At 34.4% G+C, this 21,480-nt stretch overlaps 1 long non-coding RNA gene across 2 annotated transcripts in view; it reads left to right on the forward strand.

Moving 5' to 3' along the window:
• LOC106509506 overlaps window positions 1-21,480 on the forward strand; it is a 997,952-nt gene that overhangs the window by 559,989 nt on the left and 416,483 nt on the right. For both annotated transcript variants that reach the window (XR_002342062.1, XR_002342063.1), the window contains one exon: window positions 1,142-1,257. This is a non-coding gene — a long non-coding RNA (uncharacterized LOC106509506). The remainder of the gene's footprint in view (window positions 1-1,141; window positions 1,258-21,480) is intronic.

The following is a 21,480-nucleotide window of genomic DNA, read 5'->3' on the forward strand; positions in this document are numbered from 1 at the left end:
ATGTACAAATAGCCAACAGGTACATGAAAAGATACTCAACATCATTAGTCATTGGGAAATGCAAATCAAAACCACAATGAAATATCACCTCATACCTGTTAGGACAGCTGATATAAAAAAGAGAAGTTCCCATTGTGGCTCAGTGGTAACCAACCCGACTAGTATCCATGATGATGTAGGTTCAATCCCTAGCCTTGCCCAGTGGGTTAAGGATCTGGCATTGCCATGAGCTGTGGTGTATGTCACAGACATGGCTGGGATCTGGTGTTACTGTGGCTGTGGTGTAGGCTGGCAGCTGCAGCTCCAGTTTGTCCCCTAGCCTTGGAACTTCCATATGCTGCAGGTGCAGCCCTAAAAAGAAAAAAAAAGAGAGGAGACAAGAGAAGTTGGCGAAGCTGTAGAGAAAAGGAACAGTTAGACAGTGTGCAAAGTATATTGGTACATCCATAATGGAAAACAGTATGGAGCTTCCTCAAAAACACTAAAATAACTGCATGTGATGTAGCAATTCCACTTCCGGATATATATCTGAAGGTAACAAAATCATTATTTCAAAGAGGTATATGTATCCTTGTGTTCATTATTCATTGTACCCACATGGAAATCATTTAAATGTCCATCAACACATGAAGAAATAAAGATATGTGTGTGTGTGTGTATATATATAATCTTATTTGATATTTATAAATATATATATAATGGGAAATGTGTAAATGTGTGTGTGTATATATATAATCTTATTTGATATTTATAAATATATATATAATGGGAATATTATTTAGCCAAAACAAAAAGAATGAAATCTTGGTGTTGGGACAACACAGGTAATACCAGAAGGCATTATACTAAGTAAAAAACGCCAGATAGAGAAAGACAAATACTGTATAGTATTATTTATATGTGGAATCTGAAAAAACTGAACTTGTAAAAACAGAGAATAGACTGGTGGTTATCAGGGCCTGCTGCCAATATTTTTCACCACTACAGTATGCTCTTAGTAAATGTCCATAGTTAAAAGTATAAAATAAACTTGTCTCATGAGAAGAACAAATACTTTTGTCTAGTAAAAATCCTCTCAAATAGCAATGTAGAAAGGTTTCTTTTTCTTTTTAATACTACAGTTTTGTTTTATTTTGTTTAGATTTTCAAGGAGCAATGAGATAAAACTGCTGAGTTTCAGACCTATTTCCGGCTTTGTATTTCAACGATAAAAATGAGAAGAGAGAAGGAGATAATCTGCCAGAAGATGCTACTGAGGTAGGAGACCCAGACTAGGAAGAAAATGTAAGGAGTAATTAGATGGGGATGTGTTGCTCATGTATGAGAAAGCAGTTACTTCTTAGCTCCCTCTGTGATCAGTACAGATATAACTAAATGGTCCAGGCATTTGTTCCAGTTGATACTGAATGGGCTTTGCAAATCCTTCATAACATAACCATGGCATTTACTGCCAAAGCATATATATATTATGAGAAATCTAAAGAGAGAGATGACCAATTATTATGTTGATGAGCAGCTAGATACTGACTCTACGTAGCATCCTCTTTACCCTTCCTTCAAAACATTACTTTTTCAGGATAGTAACTTAATGATTGTTCCTGTTTTATGCTAGGCACTCTGTTAAGAGTTTTATACAGACATTGTTGTATTCCACATTCACTACAGCCTTAAAGAGAATAGTGTTATTATTTCCATTTTTCAGTTTGGTCTCAGAGAGGTAAACAATTTGAACAGAAAGTTGCAGAATTAAGAATCAAACTCAAATGCAAGACCCCCAAAATTATGTTCTTAGCCTCAATAATGGATTACCCAGTCTCTTGGGTTTAAGTGCCTGGAGAATTAGTATCTCTCTAGAATCTATATTCAGTTCTAGTGTCATTTTTCTAGTTCATCTTACTTATTAACTACATAATCCTTGAAGCAAAGCATAAGCAGATGGTGAAATGTTGTTACTTTCTTCTAGGTATGTCTTTGTTTTAAAAAGTTTATCTCATTCTCTAGACTACCTAGTCGTAAAATTTAGGTGGCTAAGTTCATTCAAATAACATGTATCAATGAGAGATAAAATATTATAATACTGGTTGCTTAACATGACAAGACTCCTTACAAAGGTAGATGTTCATGCATCTACTATCCATTCCTTAACATTTTCTAGAAAATAAAATAGCTGAAACATTTAAAATGAGATAATATAAATTATAAATAAAAGGAATAAAAAATTTCTTCAGAATTTCTAATATCAAGTCATTACAGATTTTTAATTAAAGTTAGTACCTCTAAACTATTGCTGTTAGTGGCTATACATAATTGTGCAAAACTTATGTCTCTTTTCAAATGATAAATTAGGTGTAATTAAAATAGTTATTAAAGAATAGAGACATGACAGTGAAAAGTTACTGGGAGTCTCATAGAGCCACATATTTTGTATATTCAAATAATACAGATTTTGGGGGTCAATGACTACATAAAAACAAATTAATAAATGACCTTTCTGACCTCAATTTCGTAATCTTTAAGAGCCAGAGATATAAATATCCAATTGAGACTTTGAAGTGTGAGAAGGTCAACGGAGAGAAAATGAGCAGTGCTTAAGACAAAGCTAATATGATTTATTAGAGTGTTCAAACTTTACTCTTTGTTCATGGGGGTCTTCCAGATTCAGACCAGGATAGTATATACCATTGATATTTGAAATATAAAGTCAAGAGTAGATTTTAAAAGTAGTGTTTAAAAGTGGTTGTTTTTCTCTTATTCCGGTTTTCTCTTTTTGAAATTGTATTGTTATAAATTGCATTTCAACTCAAATGTTTTAAAATTTGCATTGTTGCATCTACAGATCTTTTATGTTGAAGTAAATTCATAAGGTTCATATATCCTCAGCTAAGAAATCTGCAAAACAATAAGAAGCCCCAAAGGGTTCAAGAAGCCTAATAAATAGGGAAAAATACATTTATCTTGATTTTCTTTTTTTTTCCTCTAATGCTTCCTTTAGAAATATGTTGGAAAGAAAATTATTCCTTTGGGCAAAGTTTGTCCCTAGGTTTTATTGTCTTCCTCATATATACAGTAAAGTGATTAATATTTATAGGAACCTGGTTTTTATTTTTAACCCTGGTTTCCCTCAATCACAGTTTCCACTTATTATCAGTATATCGATATATTGGAATTCAGTCTTGTATTTTATACTCTGATACTCTTCCATGTGTTTCCATATTATAAAACTCCCTGTCTGAGGACTGCTCACTGGAGCTCAATTTAGAATTTAGCTGATGTTCAAAAAGTTAACACCATTACCAAGGCAAAACCAAATGAGTATCATACTGGAAAAGGTAGGAGAAGCTCTTGGATTTAGAATCTCTGAGATCTTTTTAGCGCATGCAGCGGGAGAATATGAGTGGAAAAGAGATAATTAGTATAGTGTATTCTGCAGCTGGTGTGGAAAGTGTTTGCCAAGAGTAAAGTATCCCTCAATTCAATAATGCTACTACAAGTCTATTTGTATGAGTATCTTTTTAAAGTTTTGGTACATTTTCAATAAGAATTAAAACATGTGGGTTATTATTTCATGTAATATGTTTTGATAGGGTATTAAGATACTTCATTTCAAGCATTTAGTAACACATTAATTACCATTTTGAACATCATAAGTGTATGAATGTGTTTATGTGTATATTAGATACAAATATGGTTAATTATGTAAGGTGTGTATGAACATATGCAAAGTTCTTTTATCAGCCGTTCCTATCTTCATACCATAGAGAACAGAAACTGACATTAAGGAATTTTCTCCAAATTAAGTCATGTTACTTATTGCTTATATTTTCCCAAATGCTTTGCAACCTGAAAAGATTTAAGGATGAAAGAAAAAATATTCATCAAAAATATGGCAGTGCTTTTAGAGTCAGCTATGGTTCCAACATGGCATGAACCAGATTTGTCCAAATATCTTGAATCATTATTATATTTTGATGGTGTGTTTATGTGAGGGGGTATTTTTTCATATCTTTTCTTAGGTGACATGAATATTTATTGTAAACTTGTAATAAGTTCAGATGAAGCAGGAGAGATAAATATTTCTTTTCATGATATCTTAGGCCAGAATTAAGAATATAATTGATTAAATACATGATCAAACATCCATAAGCAAATTAAATTCTAACTACCTTTGTACTCTATACTTTATTCCAACAGCTTTATAATATGTATCTCATATTGTGGGAACTTTCTATTAATGAGGCATGCATCTAATTGTTGACTAGTCATTATCAATAATATTTTGACAGATAAGCTCCTTTCCTTCCTTCCTTCAGACTCTTATCCCTCTCTCCTTCCATTCTCCTTTCTTTCTGTTTAAATAAAAAGGGCTCATAAATTTTTTGTGTGTGATATTTTTGTTTGTTTATAACTTATCTTTCATATACATTCTTGAATTTTCCACAGAAAATACATTTGCTTTATATATAAAGACATATATCAAATTTAGATATAATTGAATATTTGTTTAGCAAAGATCTTTTGTAATTTTTGCATATCAAAAGATATTGCTTACATATTTCAAACTGAGGTTGTTAAAAGTTACTGTTTATGAAACTGTTATCACTGATACCATCTGGATAATGCTTAGAAATATAGAGTCTGAGCACATACATCAGTTAAGACTATTTTCTCATTCCAGGAGGTTGTAATGAAACTCTATGTGGAAATGAGTCTATATAAGGAAAGGATGTTCTTCTAAATCTAAAGGGGGACAACAGAAGGCAAGTGAAGTGACCAGAAGTTTTATGGGATATGAGATGAGGAACAGCTAATAAAATTATACCTGCATGACTCTGCAGGAGAGAAGGGTCAAGAAACTTAAATGTTAAATTACCAAAGGAAATATTTCAAAGAAAATTACAGTCTTAAATGGAATCAGCCCTTCTTATAATTTAGACCTAGAAGCTTGGTGTTTTAAACCCAGAACTGATGACTGTACTTGTGAAAGTCAGTTTTCAGACAGGATAAGATAGCAATCTGGATCTCTGGGCTTGAATGAAATATCCTTTGGGTAACAATTTAAGGAAGAGCTTAAGAAAATGAGAAAATAAGAATCAAATCTACTGTTACCCACCACCTTAAACATCTAACATAACTAGTTGAATTTTTATCTCATGTCATTCTGGTCCTTGGAATAATGCTGCAGTCTCCATCTCCCAGTACCAGAGAACAGAATTTCACAAGCTCTTGGGAATTGTGCGGTTAGATGGACTATACTCAGGGTGATTTTTCAACGGTCTCTGAAATGGCATCTCCATTTTTTCTCTCTTCTCTCTGAGGTAAAAAGAACCACAATTTCTATTTTTTTTCCCAAAACACATTGTCTTTACTTCCAAAATGTATATCCATAGTCAAATAATTTTCTCACAATGTGTAAGAGCTTGGTTCCCATTACTTAATTACTTACTCCCATAGATAAGAGTTAGTTGAATATTCTGATAATTATAAATAGAGTCAAGGGCAAAAAAGTCAAGAGATGGTATAGCACCCCTGTGAAGAGTACGAAAGTTGAAAAGTCGAGTTTTCTATCCTGACTTTAAAATGCATTAGCTATGTAACCATGGATAGTTTATTTAACCCTTCTATGCCTCTCTTCCTCATCTGTGATAGATGGAAGAGCAGTAGTACTCACATAAAATCACTGTGGTAATTAATTGTGTTACATGTATAAAGCACTTTGAAGGTTCCTATCACATAGTATCACTATAAAAGATCTTGGTTCTCTTGATATTTCAATTAACCTATGCAGACTTTGAACACATTCATGTATGATTTCCATAAACTTTTATTTTCTATAGCTATTAGATCTTTTTGAAAAAGAAAAAGAAGATTACATGGATATAAGAGGTGTCATATCAGAAATCACTATAAGAGCATGTACATTGCTGGATGGGAGGTTCTATAATTGCATTCATTTCCATATTCTTATTCTGTATTACATGGGACCTAATAAATCTGTTGATGAATTTGTATTTTCATGATATTTTTGAGGTAGACATTAGGTTCATGAGTTCATTGTAGAAGATTCATGATGAAATTTCTTTATAAAGTTTTATAATCTACAGCGTTTTAGTTAGACATTTAACTTGATCGTTTGGACTGGTCACCTTGTAGCAACTTGCATAACTTGTAGTTAACACTGATTTGCCATATTTCCTAAAAGTAGCAGAAAGAGGAATTGGCCACAAAATAGAGCTTGAGGAAAGGATTTATTTAATGAAACAATAGAGAAATAGTTATGAACAGAAACTGGGGGGAAATAAAGGGCACAGAATAAGCTAAGCTTACACCATGAGAATACTTCATTAGCTTTTCATCTTTGATTTATACCATGTATTTGCAAAGTCCTCTATAAATTCAAAGTGTAACATAAATGAAAGATTTATTTATTTGATTTTTTACTTGTAGTATTTTCATGATCCATGTCCCCAGTCTGGCTATATCTGTACAAATGGAATTATTAAGACAGGTTTCCAGGTTTTAGCTGCATTGGCTGAATATTTTCTTTCCCAAGGATGAGAATAGCAGCACTATGAGGTTCAATCTAATAGCATTCAGTACACTGAGCCCATTCTTGATCATAATCAAGCATTCAGGCTTGTGACAAAGGTTGGCAAAGACCAATCAGCTGGAACAGATAGCATTGTGTACAGTTGGATCATGGCATGGTATCTAAGGACACATCAACCAGAACTGATTATGTCAAAACAAAATTCTCTAAGTGAGAGCTATGGAGTCAGCACTTCCTAAAACATAAACGGCTTAAAATGTGCCTGTGTAAGGACTCTAAGGCTTCCCTTAAATGCTGAAGGGTGACATTGAAATGTCTGGTGGCTTCGTTAGACTCTGTGTGTTGAACACATGAATAACTCCATCTCTTTTGTCAGATCTAGGCATATTTCTTCTTAATATTTTCTTAATACCACATTTCTTTTGAGATGCTTCAACAAGTTTGTTAACAAGCCTGTGCTCTGCTGTCACAAAACTACTGAGGAATTTCATAGGTCAGTTATTATGTTCATGTTAAGTATAAGGGAAGTAAGGCATTTAAGGAATATGAGGGTGAGGTAGGGGGAAGCAACTCATTTATGCAGTGGAAAATTTCTTATATAGTATGACTCTAATCTCTTTATGTTCTGTCATAATCACATACTCTCTGTCACCAGCATCTTTAAGTGTGCACACAGAAATATCATGCCATGTTGTTTATATTAGTTACATAATTTTGTGATTAATCCAAAGCATTTCTCTACTTCAGTCTTTTTGGGAGGAGGACAATAAAACTACAGAAAAATCTTGCATTCAAGAAAGTATCTCTTGTGTCTCTATCAAAATTAAAGAATTCTCAGAATATTTTGAAACAAGGCATGCTTTTCATATCATAAAGAGAATTTCCATTTTACTACTGCTTCTTATGTCAGTGCACAATAATATCCACATAGAGGGTGCTTCATTTCCAGTAGAGTACCATGGGTTGCAAGTGGGGAATGAACAGTATTTTAAATAATTAGTTTAATTTTGTATGTGTATTACAGTGGTAAATTCTATGAAATTATGCATTTTTAATGTAAAAGCGTTCTACAGTTGAATGTATATTGAAATAATATATTTAAAATAGATCAATCTTCTTACCTATTTACTTTGCTGTACACCTAAAACTAACACGACTTTGTAAGTCAACTATGCTCCAATAAAGTTTATTTTTAAAAAAGTACAAGCAAAAGCAAAAAGAATTCAGTATCACCAAAGCAGCTTTACAACTACTAAAGAAACTTCTCTAGGTGGAAAAGAAAAGGCCACAACTAGAAACAAGAAAATTACAAATGGGAAAGCTCAATGGTAAAGGTAAATATAAAATAAACGCAGGAAATCACTCATTAACAAACACGATATCAAAACTAGCAAGTGTGAGAGGAGGAGAGTATAAGTGCAAAATATTGAAAATGAAAATGCATTTGAAATTAAGGTAACAGTGACCAAAAACAATTTTGTTATACATAGATCGCTATATCAAAATTCAGTGGGAATTGCAACCAAAAAACTATAATAAACACATTCATGGAAACGAAACATGTACATGAAAAACCAAAGATCAACTTCAGACCTAAGGACACCTCAGACTGAAAGTGAGGAGATGGAAGAAGGTATTACATTCAAAGAGAAATCAAAAAAAAAAAAAAAGAAAAAAGCTGGAGTAGCAATACTCATTTCAGAAAAAATAGACTTTAAAATAAAGGTCACAAAAGGCAGAAAAGGGGACTACATAATGATCAAAACATTAATCCAAGAGGAAGATAAAACAGTTGTAAATTTATTTTCACCCAACATAGGAGCACCACAATATGTAAGGCAAATGCTAACAGCCAAAAAAGGAGAAATTGACAGTAACAAAATAATAGTGAGGGATATGAACACCTGTTAATTATAAGTTCAAAAACAAATATGTGGAGTCTAAACAATATGATATTAAACAACCAGTGGATCACTGAGGAAAATCAAGGAGGAAATAAAAAAATACGTGGAGACAAGTTGAAAACATAGTAGTCCAAAACCTATGGGATGCAGCAAAAGCAGTTATGAGAGGGAAGTTTATAGCAATACAATCTTATACCAGGAAATAATAAAAATCTCAAATAAACAAACTTTGTTACAGCTAAGACAGCTAGAGAAAGAAGAACTAATCCCAAAGTTAGCAGAGGAAAAGAAATTTACAGAGCAGAAATAAATGAAATAGACATGAAAAAATAATAGAAAAGATCAATGAAAATAACAGCTGATTCTTTGAAAAGATGAACAAAATTGATAAACCTTTAGCCAGGCTCCTTAAGAAAAAAAAAAAAAAAAGGAGAAGGCTCCAATCAATAAAATGAAAAAGGAGAAATTAAAAATGAGACCACAGAAATACAAAAGATCATAAAAGACTACTATATGCAAATATATACCAATAAAATTGAAATGGACAGATTCTTATAACGAATACCATCTTATAAAGATACAACCTTCCAAAATGAAACCAGGAAGAAATAGAAGATATAAATAGACGAATCATAAATACTGAAATTGAAACTTTGATTTTAAAATTTCCAACAAACCAAAGTTCAGTACCAGATGGCTTCATATGCAAATTCTATCAAACATTCAGAGAAGAATTAACACCTATCTTCTTAAACTCTTCCAAAAAACTGCAGAGGAAAGAATACTGCTAAGCTCATTTTATGCAGTCACCATCACCCTGATACCAAAACAAGACAAAGATGCCACAAAAAAGACAATTAAAGGCCAATAACACTGCTGAACATAGATACAAAAATCCTCAATGAGATATTAGCAAAATGAATCCAATAACATAGTCAAAGGATCATACACCATGTTCAAGTTGTATTTATCCAGAGGATGCAAGGATTCTTTGCTATCCACAAATCAACAAATGTGATACACCACACCACATCAACAAAATAAAAAATAAAAACTACGTGATCATCTCAATAGTTGCTGAAAAAGCTTTTGACAAAATTACACATTTATGATAAAAACTCTCCAGAAAGTGGGCATATAGGGAACATACCTCAATACAGTAGAAGTCATATGTTAAAAACCCACAACTAACATCATTCTCAATGGTGAAAAGGTGAAAGAATTTTCTCTAAGATCAGGAACAAGACAAGGATGTCCACTCTTAACCACTATTATTCAACAAAGCTTTGGAAATCCTAGCCATAACAATCAGAGAAGAAAAACAAATAAAAGGAATCCAAATTGAAAAAGAAGTAACACTTGCTATTTATAAATGATAGGATCTTATACTTAGAAAATCCTAAAGATACTACCAGAAAACTGGTAGAACTCATCAATGAATTCAGTAATATTGCAGGATACAAAATTAAAACAGATAAATTCACTGCATTTTTATAGGCTAAAAACAAAAGATCAGAAAGAAAATTAGGGTAACATGGTAACAATTCTATTTACCATTGCATCAAAAAGGGTAAAATACTGAGGAATAAACCTACCAAAAGTGGCTAAAGACCTGTACTCTGAAAACTATAAGACACTGATGAAAGAAATTAAAGATGACAAACAGATGGAAAGATATACTCTGCTCTTGGATTGGAAAAATCAATATTGTAAAAAATGACTGTACTGATCAAGGCAGTCTAGAGATTTAACATAATCCCTATTAAGTTACCAATGGCATTTTTCACAGGACTCAACAAAAATAATTGATACAAGGGGTAACTCTAGAAAAAGATAAAAAAATTCAAAATTTGTGTTGAAACACAAAAGACCTCAAATTATCAAAGCAATCCTGAGAAAGAAAAACTGAACTGGATGAATCAGGCTCCCTGACTTCAGACTATACCACAAAGCAACAGTCTTTAAAACAGCATAGTACTGGCATAAAATTAGACATATAGACCAGTGGAACAGGATAGAATGCCCAGAAGTAAACCCACACACCCATAGTCAACTAATCTACTACAAAGGAGGAAAGAATATATAATGGAGAAAGGACAATCTCTTCTCAGTAAGTGGTGCTGGGAAAACTGGACAGCTTCATGTAAGAGAATGAAATTATGACACTCTCTAGCACCATACATAAAAATAAATTCAAAATAGATTAGGGATTTAAACATAATTTAAAAATAATTCCTGGAGGAAAACTTAGGCAGAATACCCTTTGATATAATCGCAACAATATCTTGTTTGAACTTCCACCTAGAGCAATGAAAATAAAAACAAAAATAAAACAATCAGACATAATTAAACGTAAAAACTTCTGCACAGCAAAGGGAGCCATAAATACAATGGAAAAACAATGCACACAATGAGAGAAACTCTTCGTAAGTAAAGTGATTCACAAGGGATTAATCTCCAAAATATACAAACATCTCTAGAGAAATTTTGAAACATTTAAACCAAATGAAAATGAATATATAACTTATCAAATTTTATGGGATGCAACCAAAGCAGTAATCAGAAGGAGCTCAATGGTGTTGAATGTGTATATTAGAAAGGAAGAAGGATATAAAGTCAATAGTGTTAAGATTCTACTTAGAGAGCAAATTAAATACAAAATAAGCAGAAGAAAAGAAATTATAAAAATTAAAGCAGGGAGTTTCCATTGTGGCTCAGCAGGTTACGAACCTGACTAGTATCCATGAGGATGTGGGTTCGATCCCTGGCCTCACTCAGTGGGCTAAGGATCTGTTATGGCCATGAGCTATGTTATAGGTTGCAGATGTGGCTTGAATCCTTGGTTGCTGTGGTTGTGGTGTAGGCCTGCAGCTGCAGCGCTGATTCAACCCCTAGCCTGGGATCTTGCATATGCCATAAGTGTGGCCCCAAAAAAGCAAAGAAAGAAAGAAAGAGCAGAAATCAAAGACATTGAAAACTGGAAATCAATAGAGAAAATTTAAAAACAAAAGCTCATTTTTTGGAAAGATCAGTAAAATCTATAAGCCTCTAACAGGATAAGAAAAAAAAAAGAGGACACAAATTTTTAATATCAGAAAGGGGGAACATCATTACAGATTCTATGGACATTAAAATGATAATAAATACCATGAGCAAGTCTATGCCCACAAATATGATAACCTAGATGAAACCGACCAGTTACTTGAAAGACACAGGTATAAACGTACAATCTGAATAGGGCTGTATCTATTAAAGAAATTGAATTAATAATAAATAACCTTCCAAGAAGAAAGCACCAAATGGACTCACTGGTAAATTCTAATACCATTTAAGGAAAAAATTATTCCAGTTTTCCACAATCTCTGAGAAGATACAAATTGAGGGAGTACTTCATAAAACATTTTTTTTTGTCTTTTGTCTTTTTAGGACCCCACCTGTGGCATATGGAGGTTCCCAGGCTAGGAATTGAATCAGAGCTATAGCTGCCAGCCTATGCCACAGCCACAGCAATATGGGATCCGAGCCGAGTCTGTGACCTACATCACACCTCATGGCAACACGGGATCTTTAACCCCCACTTAGCAAGGCCAGGGATTGAACCCATGTCCTCATGGTTGCTAGTTGGATTCGTTAACCACTGAGCCATGACGGGAACTCCCATAACACATTTTATTGATGCTAGCAGTACCCAAATACCAAAACCAAATAAAGATATTATAAGAAAACTATATCTCAATATGTCTCATGAACATAGATACAAAATTTCCCAACAAAGTATAAGAAAATTAAATCCAGCAATGCACAGAAATAATTATATACAACAGGCAAGATATACAAGGCCACTTCCCCATCCAAAAATCAGTTATTGTAATCTTTCAAATCAACAGGCTAAAAAAGAAAAATCACATCATATCAATAAATGCAGGAAAAAAACATTTAACAAAATACATCACCCATTTATGATTCAAAACAAAACAACACTTGGTAAACAGAATAGAGGGGAACTTACAGCTAGTACTGTGGTGAGAAATATGAAGCTTTCTCAATAAGATCACTACTCCTTTTCAACATAGCACTGCAAGCTGCACAGTGCTATGGGAAGGAAGAAATAAAACTCTCTTTGTTCATAGATGATATGATTTTCTATGTAGAAAATCCCCCCCAAAAAAAATTTGGCCAAAACACTCCTGAAACTAATAGGAGTGATTATAGGATATATAATCCTACCTTACAGGATACAAGTTTAATTTATAAAGTCAATTATTTTCCTACCTGTTAGAAATAAGTAGAATTTGAATTTTAAAACCAATACTATTGACATGAGCAGTCCAAAAATGAAATATTTAGGTATATGTCTAACAAAAGTATGTACAAGATCTATATGAAGAAAACTACCAAAATCTGATGAAAGATAACAAAGAAGAGCTAAATAAATAGATATTCCATGTTCATGGATAGGAAGACTTGATATTGTCATGATGTCAGTTCTTAACTTGATCTATAGTTTCAATACTATCCCATTCAAAGTCCATAGTTTCAATACAATCCCTTTCAAAATCCCAGCAAGTTATTCACAGACCAACTGATTGTAAAATTTATAAGAAGAGGCCAGAGAACCAGAATATATCCAACTCAATACTGGAGGAAAAGAATGAATTTTTAAGTCTGAAACTTCAGATGACAGGACTTAATATAAAGCTACAGTAATCAAGAAAGTGCGGTAAGAACTGACAGTTTGTTGTATCTCTATTGTCATTTGTCTCTGGGTATTTTTTGATTCTCATATTGATTTCTTCAGTAATGCATTGGTTGCTTAGTAGCATATTGTTTAGCTTTTAGTAGTTGGTGTTTTTTTTGCTGTATTTCTCTTACAGTTGATTTCTAGTCTCATAGTATTTTGGTCTTAATGTGATATCCAAAGTGTTCAGGATACAGTTTTTAAAACATTTACTTGTCCCTCCAGTTTTGGGCAACAATTTGATCTTTTTATTATGTCTATAATTTTGCCTTTGCCAGAATGTCATATAGTTGCAATTATATAGTATGTAGTCTTTTCAGATTAATCTCTTTCACTTACTAATGTGTATTTAAGTTTTATTCATGCCTTTTTTTTTTTAAGTATTACTCTTGTGGCATATGAAAGTTCCCAGTCTAGGGGTTGAATCGGAACTGCAACTGCCTCACAACAATGTGGGATCTGAGCCACATCTGTGACTTACACCATAGCTCATAGCTCAAGGCAACGCTGGATCCTTAACCCACTGACCGAGACCAAGGATCAAACTCACATCCTCCTGGATACTAATTGGGTTCCTAAGCTGCTGAGCCACAATGGGTACTCCTATTCATGTCTTATTATGGCTTGATTGTTTTTTTTTGAATGCCAAATAATATTGTTATATGGATGTACCACATCTTATTTATTCATTCTCCTGCTAAAGAATATCTTGTTTCCAAGTTTAGTCAGTTGTGAACAAAGTCTCTATAAACATCCCCAGGCAGATATTTTGTGGACATCATTTTTTATTCATTTGGGTAAATACCAAGGAGTGAAATTGCTAGATTGTATAGTTAGAGTGTGTTTATTAGTTTTGTAAGAAACTTAAACTGTATTCTAAAGTATCTGGGCCACTTTGTATTCCTACCAGCAATGAATGAGAATTCTTGTCATACCAGATGCTGAGTAGAAAAAGGTAAGGCCGTAATTCCATTTATGTAATATTCTTTAAATGGCAAATTATAGAAATGGAGGACAGTTTAATGATTGGCAGGGATCATAAATGGGAGTAGAAGTATATTGTAGGAAGGAAGTGGATGAGGCTACTAAAGAGCAACATCAAGGACCCTCATGGTAATGAATGAGGATCTCTATCTCACATGTACCACCTTCTCAACCTCACGTGTACCATCTTCTCAATATACAGGTTGTTCTATTTTAATTTGGTTTTGAAAAAGTTTCTTTTGAGTGAAACAGGTTAAAAAATATATGAGATTTGTCTGCATTATTTTTTACAGCTGTGTGTGAACCCATAATTATCTAAAAATAAAATCTTAATTTAAAAAGTTTATCAGCTACTCCTCCCTCAGAAACCTAACAGATAACTTTAGTTTTTTTGCATAAGTTCTTTCATTTCCATGAAGAAATTTGCACTTATATAAAAATGTCATGTGTCCAGGGCTTGACATTTCACAAAGCTACTTCACAAGTGTTACTTCATTTAATTTTTCTAACAACAACATTAGTTTTCATGTCCATTTAATAGAGGATGACAATGAGAGAGAAAATGTGTAACTTGCCCAGGGAGAGCCAGCTAGGAAGTAACAGAGGAGGGACTCATTTTCTCCTGTGCACATATGTCTTGCTTCTCTCACAAAGGCTTTCTTTCTCTGTCCAGATACCTAATCCCTATTCTAAGAGTTAGCTTCTGTGTCTAGATTTATTGCATATAGATTTTTACCCTTTCTATGTGGCCAGCTGCTGCTTCTTAGAATTATCCTTACTGCCTACATTTACCATCTGGAACTTCTCAGCTTCAGCCTTCCAGTGGCTCTCCCCTGGGTCCATGAGCCTCTCCAGTTCTTCAGTGGGCCTCAGCCCTGAGTCCTTGTCAGGACAAATGCTTTGTGTTCACAGAAGGCCTCTCCCCGGTCAACAAAACTCTCTCACACACACCTGGCTCAAATTTTCTTTTCCATCAGGACATGACAAAAATAAAGTACACATTTCTCCAAATGCATTATTTGCTTCGGCTTGTGGAATATAAAGAATTAGTGGCCCAAGGTATTAAAGTGATTCTAAGCAGTAGCGATTCAACATCTGTAGTCATACCCACATATGGAACTTGAATTTCCATTTGTTGTGCCAGGCTTCTAAGGAATGTTGAAAGTGTTTAAACATTTGTGAATAATAATAGGAAGAAATGTAATTGGCCTGAAGAGAGGACTCTTTTACCAGTATTCTAAAACTCTTACATTCAGTAGTGTAGATAATATATCTAATATTCCTCAGAGAACTCCAAATCCTAAAAAGGGTACCTTCAGAATTAGATGACATTTGAATAAGTCTAACCTTTCTTTAATATATTCTGCATATATATACACGTAATCATTATTACATAATCAATTAGTGACATTAATGAATCAAAGGATGTTGAATCTGTCATTTCTTCATCATACTTCATCGTCCTGCATGGAAGCTTAGCTTAATATCTTTCTTCATACTGATGTCGAATACAAAATCCAAGTGAACTCAATCTCTCCCAGATTTCTATTTTATTCATTTGCTAACTTATTCAAATTTAACCTGTGCTTATATACAGCAACACCCATACAAGTAGATAGGGGAGCTCCTTCAGTTTAAAAGAAAAAATTTTTGCCTCATTTTCCTGCATCTAATAATAAGCTACAAACTATGGAAACATCTTAGTGACACAAAAGATTGGAATTGGGCCAAAGGATTTGCAAAGTTGTGTCTTGCTATTTCTCCTGCTAATATATTGCCTTATTGCATACGGTCCCATCATTAAATGCTCAGTTTGTCCTGTTATTTCCTCACCTCTACAACTCAACCCTTATCCTCTACTATTTCCTTTCCGCATAGTCTCATCTTTGCATCTCCTTATTCGTCTCTCCTTACCTACTTTTTTTCCTCCATCCCGCTATTGTAATCAAACCCAAGTTTGGCACTTGCTGCTCATAAGCCAATAATTCAAGAAGCAAGTGTCAGTAGAAAGGAAAGATGCTTTAATCAGAAAGCCAGCAATCTAAGGAGATGGTGAACTGGATTCCAGAAACCAACTCTAAAGATTCTGCTCAGCCATGACAGTTTTTAAAGGGAAAAATGGGAGGGAAGAATCTCAATGAATCATTGAGGCAGGAGGTTGGGTTCTGTATCATTCCCCATTGAGTACAGACTATCTGACTCTTTCTTCAGATGTTGTCTTGCCTGTGTGATCTGCCTGCATGCTCTGCCTGCAGGATGCTAAGGGAGGCTTTTGGGGATAGAGAACTAGTAATTTTTTAACTACTTAATTCTTCATTCTTCTTTTCATCTAGGTAAAAAATCGACAGGTTAGATAAGGTTTGATGTGCATTCAAGAGAGCATAGGTCAGGGGTTAGTTTTGATTACTAAAAGTTATTTTTGATTGCTTAACATTTCTAAAATTAAGTTCTTTTAAGGTTAGAGAGGAACAGAAATGGGCAAATGGGAAAGGGGCAAAAGAGCTGCTTTCACTTTCACCTTCTCTCCCTTCCTCTCCTACTCATCCGTACTCCACGACATCACTTTTCCCATATTCATCACTTAACCATTCCATCTCTACCCTTTACCTTCATCTCACTTTTCTGTTCCCTGAAGTGTGGTTCTCAGTGTATAGCTTCTTAATAAATATATTTGTACTCAATAATTTAGTATTTTCACATTGCGTAGAGGGATATCTCTCCAGTCTTAAGCACCCCTAATGTGGAGAAAGAACCAGGATGACCCCACTCAGGAGATGAACATTTCCTTAGTTAGAAAAGCAAGCCTTGTAGAAAAGAGCTCTTTGTGGAAACTAGACATTAACCACAACTTCAGTTTTTCTATAAATACTAGTAATTCATCACTTAAAAAATTATGTCCTGGAGTTGTCCCTGTGGTGCAGTAGGTTAAGTATCTGAATGCAGCAATTTGGGTCACTGCAGAGGTATGGGTTCAATCCCTGGCCCTGCACAGTGGCTTAAAGGATCCAGCATTGCTGCAGCTGTGGTATAGGTCACAGATGTGACTCATATTCATTCCTTGGCCCAGGCAATTTCATATGCCCTTGGTGCATCCATAAATACATATAAATAAATATATAAATATTATATATATATATTCCTTATTCAGCTTTGAAGCAACAGATTCTTTGTAATAGAATTGCTATGGGCTGTATAAATTGTTTTTTACTGATTAGGCCCTAACTGGTAATTTTTGCCTTGCTACAAAAGAATTTATTAAACAGTAAGCAGATTTTTCTCAGCAAAAATAATGTTCTCTTTCCTTGATTAAAAAAAATAATTTTTGTCATTTTCTTTACTGGTTTAGATGGGAAGTTTACACATGTGAGATTAGCAATTTCAATGCAATATGATGAAGGTTTAGCTATGTTATTAGCACTGACTCATGGCAGATGAGAAAATATAAGGAATTCCCATGTGGCTGAGTGGTAATCCTACTAGTGTCCATGAGGACATGAGATCCTTGGCCTCACTCAGTGGGTTAATGATCCAGCATTGGCATGTGCTGTGGTGTAGGTCGTGGTCAGAGATGCAGCTCGGATCTTGCGTTGCTGTGGCTATGGTGTAGGCTAGCAGCTGTAGCTCCAATTTGACCTCTAGCCTGGAAACTTCTATATGCTTCACCTGCACCCCTAAAATATGTATTGTATAACGTGTTAACTACCATACCAAAATTACCTCTTTTTTCATTTTAAACAATGTTCTAGTATTAAAACAGAAAAAGACACTTGGTAGGTGATAGCCAATTAAAACTTTTTAACCAAAGAGAAAGCATGAAATGTAAAGTAAGAAGCCTAAGTTGTAGTGTTTTTAAGGTAACATTATAATTTTTTTAATTTTAAAGGATACACAAGGAATATGGGGAAAGCCACATTGTATGGCTTAATAGAGTAGGTTATAGACAAATGGGACAACTTAAGCATAGAGGAAATCTCTATGCATAGAGAAATCTCTGTGAAGAAGAGAGTAAAATAAAAATAAATTATGTAAGGGATAACTCTCCAAAAAGATGAAATAATTAGCTTATTGCTTCACTGAGTTCTAAAGAAATATGTGCTATGTCATATCCTGATCAGTTTGAAATAGCAGTTTAATTTGCTCACACATTGTTTTACTGCATTTGACTGGGGCAGCTTCCTGAAATTTTATTGTTCTCATTGTTTTTATTTTTGTGCACCAGTGGTCTCATTCAGTCTATCGGAGATGATTTTAAAAGTAAAATTCACCAATGCTATTGGTAAATTTAATTCCATTTTTTAATTATTTTTTAAGTGTTTTAATTTTATTTTATTTATTTATTTATTTATTTTTTGGTCTTTTTCAGGGCTGCTCCCACAGCACATGGAGGTTCCCAGGCTAGGAGTCTAATGGGAACTGTAGCCACTGGCCTATACCACAGCCACAGCAACACAGGATCCGAGCTGCGTCTGCAACCTACACCACAGCCACAGCAACACAGGATCCGAGCTGCGTCTGCAACCTACACCACAGCTCATGGCAACGCCAGATCCCCAACCCACTGAGCAAGGCCAGGGATCGAACTCGCAACCTCATGGTTCCTAGTCAGACTTGTTAACCACTGAGCCATGACGGGAACTCCTAATTCTTCTTCTTATTATTTTTTAATAGTTATTTCCCCAATACAAATTTTTTTTATACTGTACAGCATGGTGAGCCAGTTACACATACATGTACACATTCTATTTTTGTACATTATCACGCTCCATCATAAGTGATGGCATCATAGTTCCCCGTGCTACACAGCAGGATCTCATCGCTAATCCATTCCAAAAGGTAATAGTTTGTATCTGTTAACCCCAAGCTCCCAGTCTACCCCACTCCCTCTCCTCACCCTTGGAAACCACAGGTCTATTCTTCAAGTCCATGATTTTCTTTCCTATGGAAAAGTTCCTTTGTGCAGTATGTTAGATTCCAGATATAAGTGATATCATATGGTATTTGTCTTTCTCTTTCTGACTTACTTCACTCAGGATGAGAGTCTCTAGTTCCATCCAAGTTGCTGCAAATGGCATTATCTCATTCTGTTTTAGGTTGAGGAGTATTCCATTGTGTATATATACCGCATCTTCCTAATCCAATCATCTGTCTATGGACATTTGGGATGTTTCCATGTCTTGGCTATTGTGAACAGTGCTGCAATGAACATGTGGGTGCAGGTGTCTTTTTTAAGGAAAGTTTTGTCCAGATATATACTCAAGAGTGGGATTGCTGGGTCATATGGTACTTATATGTATAGATTTCTAAGTTATCTCCATAGTGGTTGTACCAGTTTACATTCCCACCAACAGTGCAGGAGGGTTCCCTTTTTTCCACACCCCCTCCAGCACTTGCTATTTGTGGAATTATTAACCATGGCCAATCTGACTGGTGTGAGGTGGTATCTCATGTAGTTTTTATTTGCATTTCTCTAAAAGTCAAGGATGTTGAGCATTTTTTCATGTGCTTGTTGGCCATCTGTGTGTCTTCCTTGGAGAAATGTCTATTCAGGTCTTTCGCCCATTTTTCCATTGGGTTGTTGGCTTTTTTCCTGCTGAGTTGTATAAGTTGTTTGTATATTTTAGAGGTGAAGTCCTCATCAGTTGCATCATTTGAAACTATGTTCTCCCATTCTGTAAGTTGTCTTTTTGTTTTCTTTTTGGTTTCTTTTGCTGTGCAAAAGCTTGTCATTTGATTAGGTCCCATTGGTTTATTTTTCCTCTTGTTTCTGTTTCTTTGGGGGACTGACCTGAGAAAATACTCATAAGGTTGATGTCAGAGAATGTTTTGCCTATATTCTCTTCTAGGAGTTTGATGGTGTCTTGTCTTATATTTAAGTCATTCAGCCATTTTGAGTTTATTTTGGTGCATGGTGTGAGGGTGTGTTCTAGTTTCATTAATCTGCATACAGCTGTCCAGGTTTCCCAGCAATAAATGCCAAGAAGACTGTCTTTTTCCCATTTTATGTTCTTGCCTCCTTTGTCAAAGATTAATTGACCATAGGTGTCAGAGTTTATTTCTGGGGTTCTCTATTCTATTCCATTGGTCTGTATGTGTGTTTTGCTACTAGTACTACACTGTCTTAATGATGGTGGCTTTGTAATATTACATGAAGTCTGGGAGAGTTATGCCTCCTGCTTGGTTTTTGTTCCTTGGAATTGCTTTGACAATTGTGGGTCTTTTGTGGTTCCATATAAATTTTTGGATTGTTTTTTCTAGTTCTGTGAAAAATGTCATGGATAATTTGATAAGGATTGCATCGACTCTGTAGATTACATTGGGTAGTATGGCCATTTTTACAATATTAATTTTTCCAACCCAGGAGCATGGAATATCTTTCCATTTCTTGAATCTTCTTTAATTTCCTTTATTAATGTTTTATAGTTCTCAGCATATAAGTCCTTTACCTCCTTGTTCAGGTGTATTCCCAGGTATTTGATTATTCGTGGTGCAATTATAAAAGGTATTGTAGTTTTGTATTCCATTTCTAGTATTTCACTGTTAGTATACAGAAATGTGACTGATTTCTGAATGTTAATCTTATATCCTGCTACTTTGCTGAATTTTTTGATCAGTTTGAGTAGTTTTTGGGTTGAGTCCTTAGGGTTTTCTATATATATAGTATCCTGTCATCTGCCTACAGTGACAGTTTTACCTCTTCCCTTCCTATTTGGATGCCTTTTATTTCTTTTGTTTGCCTGATTTCTGTGGCTAGGACTTCCAGTACTATGTTGAATAACAGTGATGAGTGTGGGTATCCTTGTCTTGTTCCAGATTTTAGTAGAAGGCTTTCAGCTTTTCTCCATTGAGTATTTTATTTGCTGTGGTTTTGTCATAAATGGCTTTGATTATATTAAAGAATGTTCCCTCTATACCGACTTTGGTGAGAGTTTTTATCATAAATGGATGTTGGACTTTGTCAAATGCTTTTTATTTATCTATTGAGATGATCATGTGGTTTTTGACTTTTCGTTAGTGTGGTGTATGACATTGATTGATTTGCATATGTTGAACCTCGCTTGTGCACCTGGGATGAATCCCACCTGGTTGTGTTGTATAATCTTTTTTATATGTTGTTGAATTCGGTTGGCTAAAATTTTGTTGAGAATTTTTGTGTCTATATTCATCAAAGATATTGGCCTATAGTTTTCTTTTTTGGTGGTGTCTTTGTCTGGTTTTGGAATTAGGGCGATGGTGGCATCATAGAATGTCTTTGTGAGTGTTCCTTCTTCTTCAACCTTTTGAAAAAGTTTAAGTAGGATGGGTATAAT

The sequence above is a fragment of the Sus scrofa genome, chromosome 2 (assembly GCF_000003025.6).
Source record: "Sus scrofa isolate TJ Tabasco breed Duroc chromosome 2, Sscrofa11.1, whole genome shotgun sequence".
Taxonomy (NCBI): domain Eukaryota; kingdom Metazoa; phylum Chordata; class Mammalia; order Artiodactyla; family Suidae; genus Sus; species Sus scrofa.